Source organism: Arachis stenosperma, chromosome 6 (assembly GCF_014773155.1).
Source record: "Arachis stenosperma cultivar V10309 chromosome 6, arast.V10309.gnm1.PFL2, whole genome shotgun sequence".
Taxonomy (NCBI): Eukaryota; Viridiplantae; Streptophyta; class Magnoliopsida; order Fabales; family Fabaceae; genus Arachis; species Arachis stenosperma.
The window spans coordinates 126,676,554-126,687,064 of record NC_080382.1 but is presented as its reverse complement, the minus strand read 5'-3'; positions in this window follow the sequence as shown (position 1 = coordinate 126,687,064).

Here is a 10,511-nt window from a genome sequence, read left to right as displayed (position 1 = left end):
ACCAAACTACCCTCATTAAAAGAATTATAAAATAAAATAAATATAATTATAAAATAAAATAAATAAAAAATAAAGGAAAGAGAAAAACGACTTCATGAAACAAAAAGAAAGAAAGAAAGAAACGGTGAGGGCTTGAGGGAGAGAGTGACGGAGAGATGAGAAGGGAAGAGAGGGAGGCCGTGTCCAGCGCCACCACTGTCATGCCCAGTTGCCTTGCTTGTCATCGTCGCCATCAAAGGGAAGAGGGAGAGAGAGTGCCGTCGCGAATCAGAGTTGAGCTGAGAAGAGAGACAGCGCGAGAGAGGGAGTGAGCCACCGAGCGGAGCGTCACCACCGCCATGGCCGCCGTTGAGGGGGTTGGGGGTGGGGGGAGGGGGAGGGAAGGGAAGCCGCACCGCCGCACTGCTATACCGCCGCCCCGTCGCACCGCCGCACCGCCGTCCTGCCGCCTGTGATCCGCCACTGTTCCTCCTCCTCCTCCTCCTCCTCCTCCTCCTTCTTCTTCTTGTGATCCGCCACTGTTCCTCCTCCTCGCCCTCACCGCCCTCTTCTTCTTCTTTGGACTGGATTTTTGTTGTACAATTTCTAAATTTTTAGTGAAATTTGTTATGGAATATCTATAATTTAATTTTCTATGATTTGGCTTAAATTTGGAATATTGTTGTTGCTGAATTTGTTGATTATTGTTCAAAGTGAATTTGTTGATTATTCTGAGTTATGATTTTCTGAGGTGGGGGTGGTGGTGGGTTCTGGTGTTGATGATGATAGTGGGGGTGGTGGTGGGGTGAGGAAGGTGAAGAGTAGAATGATGAAGCTTCTATTATATATGAATGGTGATGATGTCTGTTCTTGATGTTGCGTTGTTTGGTAGCAACTTGAATTCTGATTTGATCACCAAGACTACGTTATTTGATCTTTCTGAAGTGAAGAAGCTCAAGGCTATTTTTGGTGGCAGTGGATAATAGCTTCGTTAGTGAGATCATGTTGGTTAACTCAAAATTAATCCATTGCTTCTATTTTGTGATGTGAGATACTGCAATTTTGAGTTCTTGTTCCCAATTTTTTCGCGTTGTTCATTCTCTTTTTCTCTTCTTCTTCTTTTTTTTGTGAAGAACATATGAGTTCTTCTTTTTTAAATTTTTTAATTTATGTTGTTGGTAATTTTGGATCTGAAATTATAATTGATGATTGCTGAATTGTTTAATTTGAAATTTTTGTTGATTTATTTTTTATTGTTGCTGTTGGTGTTGCTAGATTATTGGTGGTTATGGTGTAGCGATGGTGATGGTGATGATAATGCAGAGGGTAATGGTGAAGGTGAAGAGACTTTTTAATTTTTGTTTAAAAACAAAATTGTCCGAAAAATTTTATTTATGGACAAAAGGACGATTTTATAACGTTTTGTAATGTTGGGGATGATTTTAATAACAAAAGAAATCGAAAACGATTTTAATTTTCATCCCAGACCTTAGGAACGATTTTAGTACTTAAACTTACATTTTTACTATTTTTTTTGTTTGTTAATTGTTATATATATATTGAATGAATACTACGTATGGGTATCTGTTATATAAATCTGATCTGTTATATAAATCCTAGAATGAAGACATGGAATATCGCTTTCATTTTTTTTCAAATAAAAAATAGAGCAACTTTTTGTTAAGACAAATTTGCGGCACTTACATGTCACTGTATCAAGCCGATAATTCAATGTGTACCACGCAAACTTGTGATTTAATTTTCTACAACAAATCGACAAAATGTGCCTCCCACGTAGCTTCCTTGGATGGCGTACCTTGTGACTCTATCTACTAATTCGCAATTTCCTATTTCCCATTTTCACTCATTTTTGTTGTTGTTATATGTATTATTTTTCCAATTAACACTCATATTAGTCTTCTCAATTTGATCTAGTCTCAATTTTATCTTTAAATTTTTAATTTATTTAATTAAATTTTGTATTTGACTTCTAACATAATTTATATTAGTTTTTTATTTTGTTTTTATTATAAAATTAGTAAACTACATTTAAAAGAAAATATAGACTAAAAGACAAAAATTAAAAGACTGAGACTTAATTTAAATTTTTGTATTATATTTGGTGTAAAATGTATAGAACTGACATCATAAGAAAAATGCTGAATATCGTCGAATTTTATATTGAAGGTTAGCGACAGGTTTACCGACAGATTTAGCAATGAATTCGCGGGGTAAAAAAGTTACCGTCAGATTTAATTTTTCAATGATAAATTCGCCGGTAATATATTAAAGAGAAAAAGAAAAAAAAAAGAAAAATTGGCGCGATTTTTACCATTAGATTTAGGGGCGAAATAATCTGATGGTAACATAATTAAATGAAACGCACCATTTTAATCACAGGCTATGCGCTACCGGCAGATTTTTCTAATGGTAAATCTGCCGGTACAATTAACCCCAAAATTCAAATTTGGGAACCTTAATTTAGAGACCCTCATTTTGTAAGAACCCTCTCTCCCTCATCTCCCTCCCACACCTCTCACTCTCAGTCTCTCACCCTAAGTTAAGCTCGCCCTCTCACCCAATGCCGCCTTCGTCGCCTCCCCATTAGCTTCCCTTCCACCTCGTCGCTGCTCGCACTCGTGTCTACCACCATCGACCTCTTCTGCGCTATCGTTCGTGTTCGTTTGCATTGCCCTCGTCTCTCTCTTCTCTTGTCAACGTTGTCCGACGCTATTCTGCCATCTCCCTCTTATAGCCTTGATTTTTCTCTATGTAATGCCGCCTCCAGCTATGCTACCTCCATCTGCGATTTGTTCCTCCATCAAGCTTAGTCTTGGTCGCCTTCAGTTCTTATTTCTCCTTTAATCCTTGCTCGCCTCTGTTAAGTACATGACTCTCTTTTTTCTTTTTTTTTTTGTTTTGAGAACACATTTTGTTGATGATTGTCCAACTGTTGTGTTGTGCAATTGTGGAAGGTTGGTCTTGCTTCTTTTTTTTGTTTAGATTTATTTAATTGTTCAGTTTTGTTGTGTTCTTGGCTTCTTTATTATTCCGAGTGCTATGCCTATATAGTGAGTCTATGATCTGTGTTTGAAGTGAATCAGTGAAATTTGATCAATTCCTGTAATTTATTTTGGTGAAGTTTTGGAAAATTTTGGTTTTGATGATTTGGCTGTGATATTCAATTTTACAATTGAGTGAGCGTGCTGATTATCAAGTTTCATACCTGTGTGCAGCATCAAAATTTAAGGCTTCCTGAGAAATTTAGTGGCATTGGTTGAGTTTCTTTATATTTTTGTTAATTGAATTTGCTGTGTTAATTATCATATTAATAATTTAGAATTTAAAAACTTTATGGTATTAAGTTAATACTTTCTTTATACTATTTGATGTATTGAACTCTGATTTGTTGCTTTGTTTTGTGTTGTGCTGACAAAAATTGTGCTAAATTTTGATAACGGTTGTTCATCTTTAAAAAATTTTGTTACTTTTTGTTAAAGATGTGCTAAAACCTTGTTAGATTGGTCAATTTTGATTCAATATTTGCTAACAGCTCATGAATTGGCCTTTTAAATCTCTTAAAATTTGCTTACTGTAACACCTTCACTATCAGAATGTCACGCTTCCGACTGCGCTACTCTGATAACAAGAAGTATTACGACAACTTCATATATTTAATAATATAATAGGAGCCTTTGACTCGAAATCGTATCAGAGTTCTTTTTGAAAACCAGAAAAAGAATACTTTTTAAATAAAACAAACAACAAGCATATACATATACAAAATTTCTTACTCAAGTAACTTATACATATTATATACATACAAATCATACAACTCATATCCCTCTTACATAATATAATTTTGATGGCGAGGGGTAAATAAATAAAAACTAAACAGTATTATCAACTAAGAGAAACGCAATACAACCCTTTGTGAGTTTTTTCATCCGTCTCCTGAAAAGATAAAGCTGTAGCAGAGGTGAGAACCTAACCACACGGTCTCATCACGGAGTTTTAGAATTGTCATAAGAAGATATTTAATAAGAAAATTTTTTTTCAAGCTCAGTGATTATCATTGCCTTAAGAATCCTTTTAAAAACCAATAGCTAATCGTTCAAAACATTTTCAATGAAACAATGTTTAATCTTTCATAAATTAAAAAAACCTTTCTTTTCTTATAAGAAATTCTCAATCATAAACCAACCACGCAATCAGTTAACACAATCATCAACTCAGCACCAAAGTTCATTCTCAAATGTATCACACCAGAACAAACACAAGCAAGATAGACAAGAAAAGCACAGGTTTAGGTAGCAGTTACAGCAAATAGTTTAGGTAGCAGTTAAGAATAGCTTAACAATTAGACAAACCAAAACAAATTCAAACCCAAGCAAAGCATACAAATGCATATGATGTATGCCTGCCCTATGACTAATGAGCTCATCTGTCGGTTATCCAGCCAACCCGATAAGTTCAAAAACCTTAGACTATCCCCCGACGCGCATCCCCATGAGTCTATGCATAGCTTTTTCTCAAATAATCAATATTTCTCAATGGGAATATCATTCCTGGGAATTTATAGTGCCCGGTCACCCTTATGTCGTAGGGTCAACAGAGTATCGAGTCTCAACCTGGAACAAGTGGTGGCAAGCCACTGTGCTTATCCAGGGAAACTCGTGTCTCAGATAATTCAATTTCATAAGCCATATAAATAATTCATTCAACATTCATTAATGTCTAAGTCATTCTCAACATCATCATAATTCATCAATCCATATCTCATTTCCAAATTCATTCAAAATCATATTTCAAAGAAAATCCTCATCATGTTTCTTTCCATTCCGTTCACTAACAATTTTCAATCCAAAACATAACTCTTCCTTCGATAAATAAAGTAATCTTAAACCATATAATGCTTAAAATTAAACCTTTTAAAATAACTACTTCAAATGAAACTTCTAATTTTATAAAACTTCGGCAGCATCTCCTTTGAAATTCAGATTCTGCCACCCTTTTCGGGTCCTATCCAAACATTTCTCAAAACATTTCCAAATCTCAATCATTTACCAAAATTCAACTAGTTCCAATATCAAATTATTTTCAAATCAAACCAATTCCAATAACAAAACTCTTTTTTTTTTTTAAATCAAACTAACTCAAATATTAAATTAGTTATAAAATTAGACTAACTCAAAATCAAACTGCCTCCAGAATCAATTCATTTTCATATCTCAAATCATTTCCAAAAATCGATTCATTTACATTACCAAATAAATTCCAAAACCAAGAAAATCCACTTTTCATAATAATCAAGTAATTAACATTTCAAACGAATTTCTTATTAGTAACCATACACCACTCACGCAATCAAGCAACCAATAATTCAGTCTAACAAACTATCACATTCACAGGACAAAAATAATCACAAAAGCATATCTTTTTGCATCAATATATATTTATAACAACTCTGTAATATAAATATATTTTAAGAAAAACTCCTACCTCAATAAGTCGAGACTATAAACCAAACATGTCACCGGAACTATTTTCCTCTTGGCCCATCATTGGTAACAGCCGTAACCACAGCTCCACGGTATCTGCACCCACAGCAGTAACTTAAATTCACCAACGTACAGCAACTGGATCTCGATCCTAAAATATTAACATCGCAAAATCTTAACAACATATAATGGAACAACGACTGACAGAGTTCGAAATTGAAATAAGGAATAGCTTACCGTACTAAAGAGGAGCGACTAAACCGAGCAGCCACAACGACAACAATACTTGCTAAAACAAACGGCTCAGAGCAAAGGCGGCAGCAGTGGAATCGGGTACAACAGAGCAATTCGCGATAAACAATCCCTGACCTAAACAACCTCAGCAACAACTCGTATAGTAACCAGGATTTTGACCAACGTGAGGGAAAACTAGAACAGTGCTAAAGCTTACCAATAGAGGATTTAGAGAAGCGAGCAATTTCCAGCAGCAGAGGCGCCGGTGGGGCAGCCGCAGCTCCAGTGACAACTTCTGGAGAGTAGAACGGCAACTGAGCTCCGACAGGGCACTTACATCGAAAGCAGAGGCAACCACCAGCCACGGCGCCAACTAGGAACTGCCCTGCGTGGCGGTGCACAGTCTGACGATGGCTCAGCAGTGGCGAGGAGTGGTGACGGCATAAACGGCGATGAAGGTGGCTAGTTTTAGCGACGGTGACATGTTACAGTGAGAGCGACGATGGCGACGGCAGTTTCCCTTAGCGGCGGCATGCTAGGCACGGCGAGATGGCGACGCGGCGGGACACTAGCGACGGGCTCTAGGCTGGCGGTGGCAGCTCACGAGGACGACGACAACGAGACGGCGGTGGCGGGACCCAGTGGCACTGGCGCAACCTTCCTCTTCTCTTCTTCTCCCTCGGTTCTCTCTTTCTCTCCGTATCCCTTTTCCCTCTTTTTTTTCCTTTGCTGCTGCTGTGTCTTAGGTTAAATTAGGAAGAAAGGAAAGCTGCTGCTATGTATTGAGTTAGATTAGGAAGGAAGAAAAGGGCAAATGGCGGCTAATTTAGAGAAATTAGGGTTAGGGGTTGTGTTTTGGGGATTTAGGGTTTAGGTAGAATATTAATTAAAAACTAAACTTAATCCAATAATAATATCTATAAAAATATTATTTAATTATCAATTTAAAATTTATTTTCAAATAAATACTCCAATTCAATAATTAGAGATAATAAAAATCAATTTCCTTTATAATCATGAAATAAAGTTAAAAACCTAATTATTCAACTTAAAGCATATAAAATTCTTATTATTTTTCAATTACTAAAGTTTTAAATCATAAATAAAAAATTGCTTAACTTATATATAAAATATCTTAAAATATATTTTAAATTAAATACAATAAATCATAAATAAATTTATTATTTAATTTTATAAAAATTTGGGATCTTACACTTACAGCTCATGAATTGGCCTCTTTAACCTTGTCAAATCTCTTGAACACAATTATGTAATTTTTGTTACTTTGTTGAATTCTTATTGTGATATTAAACTGACTCTTTGAATATTTGTTGTTTTAAATATTTTCTAAACAGAAATGGCATCGAATTAAGATAATGCAAGTGAAAATCTGACTCTTGATAATGAATATAGTAATGTGAAAGCTTGTGAAATTCGTAATAATTTTTTATAGATGAAGAATAGGATAATTATTAAATAACTTGTTCAGAATTTAGTTAATTAGTTGTTTATTGCAATAGTTTAATTGCTTTATTTACTACAATTTATTTTAATGTCGAATAAACTTGTCAATTGTGAATTTGTGTTTCGATTTGTGATTGAGTTGTGAATTTAACTTTTGAGTTGTGACTTTTGACTTGTGAGTTAAGAAATTGAAAAACTTTAAATTTTGTTAGTTTAGAAATTATTAAATTTAAATATTTTAAATTATATACCGAATTTACAAACAATTTTTTTAAAAAAATAAAAAGTTTTAAGTTTATCGGCGGATTTACCGGGAGAAAAATTTGACGGTAACAAGCTCCAAATTAAGTTTATATCTATCGCTAAATTTGTCAGTAAAGTGTTACCAGCAAGGTTTATATCCGGAGTTTTTCTTATAAATCTTCCGGAAAATCTGATGGTATCCGGCGACTTTCTTGTAGTGTGAGTTACGTCTTAGTATCCTGTTTAGTTCAAGATAAATATGGATATGAAATAAAAAAATTATTAAAATATCCTTCATTATTAAAGAAGAGTAAACCCTAAAAAGTAACTTCTAACGTCTCCCACACCTCGTGATTCATATTACCTATCATTTTTATTTCGTCTATGATAATCTATTAGTATTCCCATGTAAACCATTAGTGTTAAGTTGGCCAAACTTAATACCATGAAGTATATAATAGTAGACTAGCAGTATTAATCAACAGACAGACATGCATGTAAAACTCAAATTCTTGTCATTAAGGAAAGTCCTATTGCATGACAGACACTCAGAGTATATAGTGAAGCATAGTCAGTCTATTTCCAAGGCTCTACAGGAAGGACTACTCTGATACCATATTGTAACAATCCAACTTTCAATATGTCATGATTGTACCAAAAGTAAGGCGTTACTAACCTAATTCCTTTATTATCTACTTAATATTGAGCCTTTACGCGTTAAAATATCAAAATTTTTACTTTTCTTTCCTCACTTAATAAAAATAATGGGTTTAATAAAAATATGTTACTTAAATAGGTATAAATACAATAATATTAAAGAAGCATTAATATTCTAATATATATATTTTTTTAATATCTAAAATCCTCAAACCAAAAAATGAAATTTAGCTTCTATTCTGACTGCGAGATTGATTATGCAAGAAACAATTTTATTTTGTCTCTTAAAGAACAAAATCAGAAACAGATCAGAGAGGATAAGAAGAAGACACAATCAAGTATCCTGGTTCAGCTACCAAGTGCTATGTAGCCTACATTCAGTCTCCACCACAACAAAAGTGAAATTTTCAGTATCTTTTTAAATATTACATACACCCATTCCCAATGATTCAACTTAATTCTATCAGGGATAAACTAAACTTCTACCCAAACTTGATTTGGCTAGGTTCACTTCCTAGACTTTTAACCTCTAAGTCTTCACCCAACTTAGCAAGAGAATCTTTTCAAGATCATGATACAACTGCTAAGTGCTCACCCAACTTAACAAGGGATACCTCTCAGATACAAGGTACAAAACAGAAATATAATAAAAAGAGATATGAAATAATTTTTGGCTTTTCTCTCCAAGTTATCTCTCTTTGTCTTTTCTCTCAGTGGCTTTTTCTTAATACCTCACTTATATGTCTTTTACCATTGAAGTGAAACAAAGAAAGATAAAACATAGAAATAAAATATTCAATGATAGACCATGAAGGAGATTATGTTAAACAGATCTAAAGCTATAAGATGAACTGGATTTAGCACTCTCATAGGTAGCTCTCTATTTTGGCAGAATATTTCTTTGATATAGAAACACTATCCAAAATGTTGAATAAGAACAGTAGAGAAGCTCTCAATAAAACTCAAACTCTAGTTCACTTTCCTTTCCCAAAACTGAAGTTGATTTTTCTTTTTGTTCTGAGTTCTGTTTCTACAGCTAGGGCTTGCTTTCCAAAGTCAGCTCCTTGAATCTCGAACCAGCTGAAGTCTCTCATTCTTTTTCTTCTATCAGATCAGAAAATCAGGGAGTAGATATCAAAATTAAGCACAACAGAGGAGAGATGAGCAGTAGCAACTTACTTTCTTAATGAATTTTCTAAATCCAAATCCTTAATCTAGTGCTTTGTTCTCAAGTTTCAATATTAACCTTTGATTTACAGTAGATTAAAATAATCTTCACTTTTTTCATATTATCCGAAATAGTTGAACAAAAAAAAAGATGAAATCAACAAGTAATTAACAGTGCAAGAATGTCTTTTTCATAGACAATGGAATTAGGATTTTAAAAAGTTTTTAGACACTAAATTAGGATTTTATCTTTTAATTGCTACATCATATAGTTGTAGAAAGATCTAAAATGGCAATCCTAAAACCACTTGAGTACACCATTAACAATTGTGACGAAAACAAGATTAAAAATTAACTTTAGTTAGGTCAATTTAAAATTCAAGTTGAGTAAATTAAAATTTTGAAGTTTAAATTAATATTCGAATCAAACTTCAATCAAAGACCAATTCAAATCTAAGCTCATTCCTAACATGTCCTCACCTTTTTTGGTATGTCCTTACTTTATAAAGGGAATAATAATTTTCCATACTAATAAAAGTTGTTTCTTGTAGTAGAGAACATTTAGATAACAATTTTACATATATCAATGTAATAGAAGAATAAACACTCAATTTAGTCTATGATCATTTTTTTTAAAGATAAGGTAATCTTTGTAAAACAAAAAAAAAAGGACATTTCAACCACTAATAAAATTATTTTGGAACAATATGATCTCTCTGTTAAAAAAATTTGTTAAATAGTAATTAAAATTAATTTGTGGGAATTTAAAATGTCCCATCAATTATAAATAAAATTTCACAATATTATTTTTGTTATTATTTAACAGTTTTTTAATAGAAAAATTATGTTCTAAAATAATTTTGTTAGAAGCTGAAATATCTTTTTTTTTTTAACAGAAATTGTCTTGTCTTTCTAAAAAATAGACAAAAATCAGATAAGATATTTACTTCGCGAACCAAACTATATTATTTTAATTGATAAACTAGGCACTTAAAAATTAAGATTCCGATTTTCATAAAATAATCCTTAATACAATGTAAGGCATTATATTTGTGTCTCAATCACAAAATTTGGTAAAAATTTTAGAAGGTTTATTATTTTTGAAGATTCACGAGTGTCTTTTTTTCTGAAACGCCACATTTACAGTTAACTCTATTCTAATTTTAGTTTTTCTATAGATGGTGAAAACAATGTTCAACTGTGTATAACTTTATTCAGTTGTCAATATAAGGTTCAAAATTTCAAGAGTAAAGGACAAATCCGTCT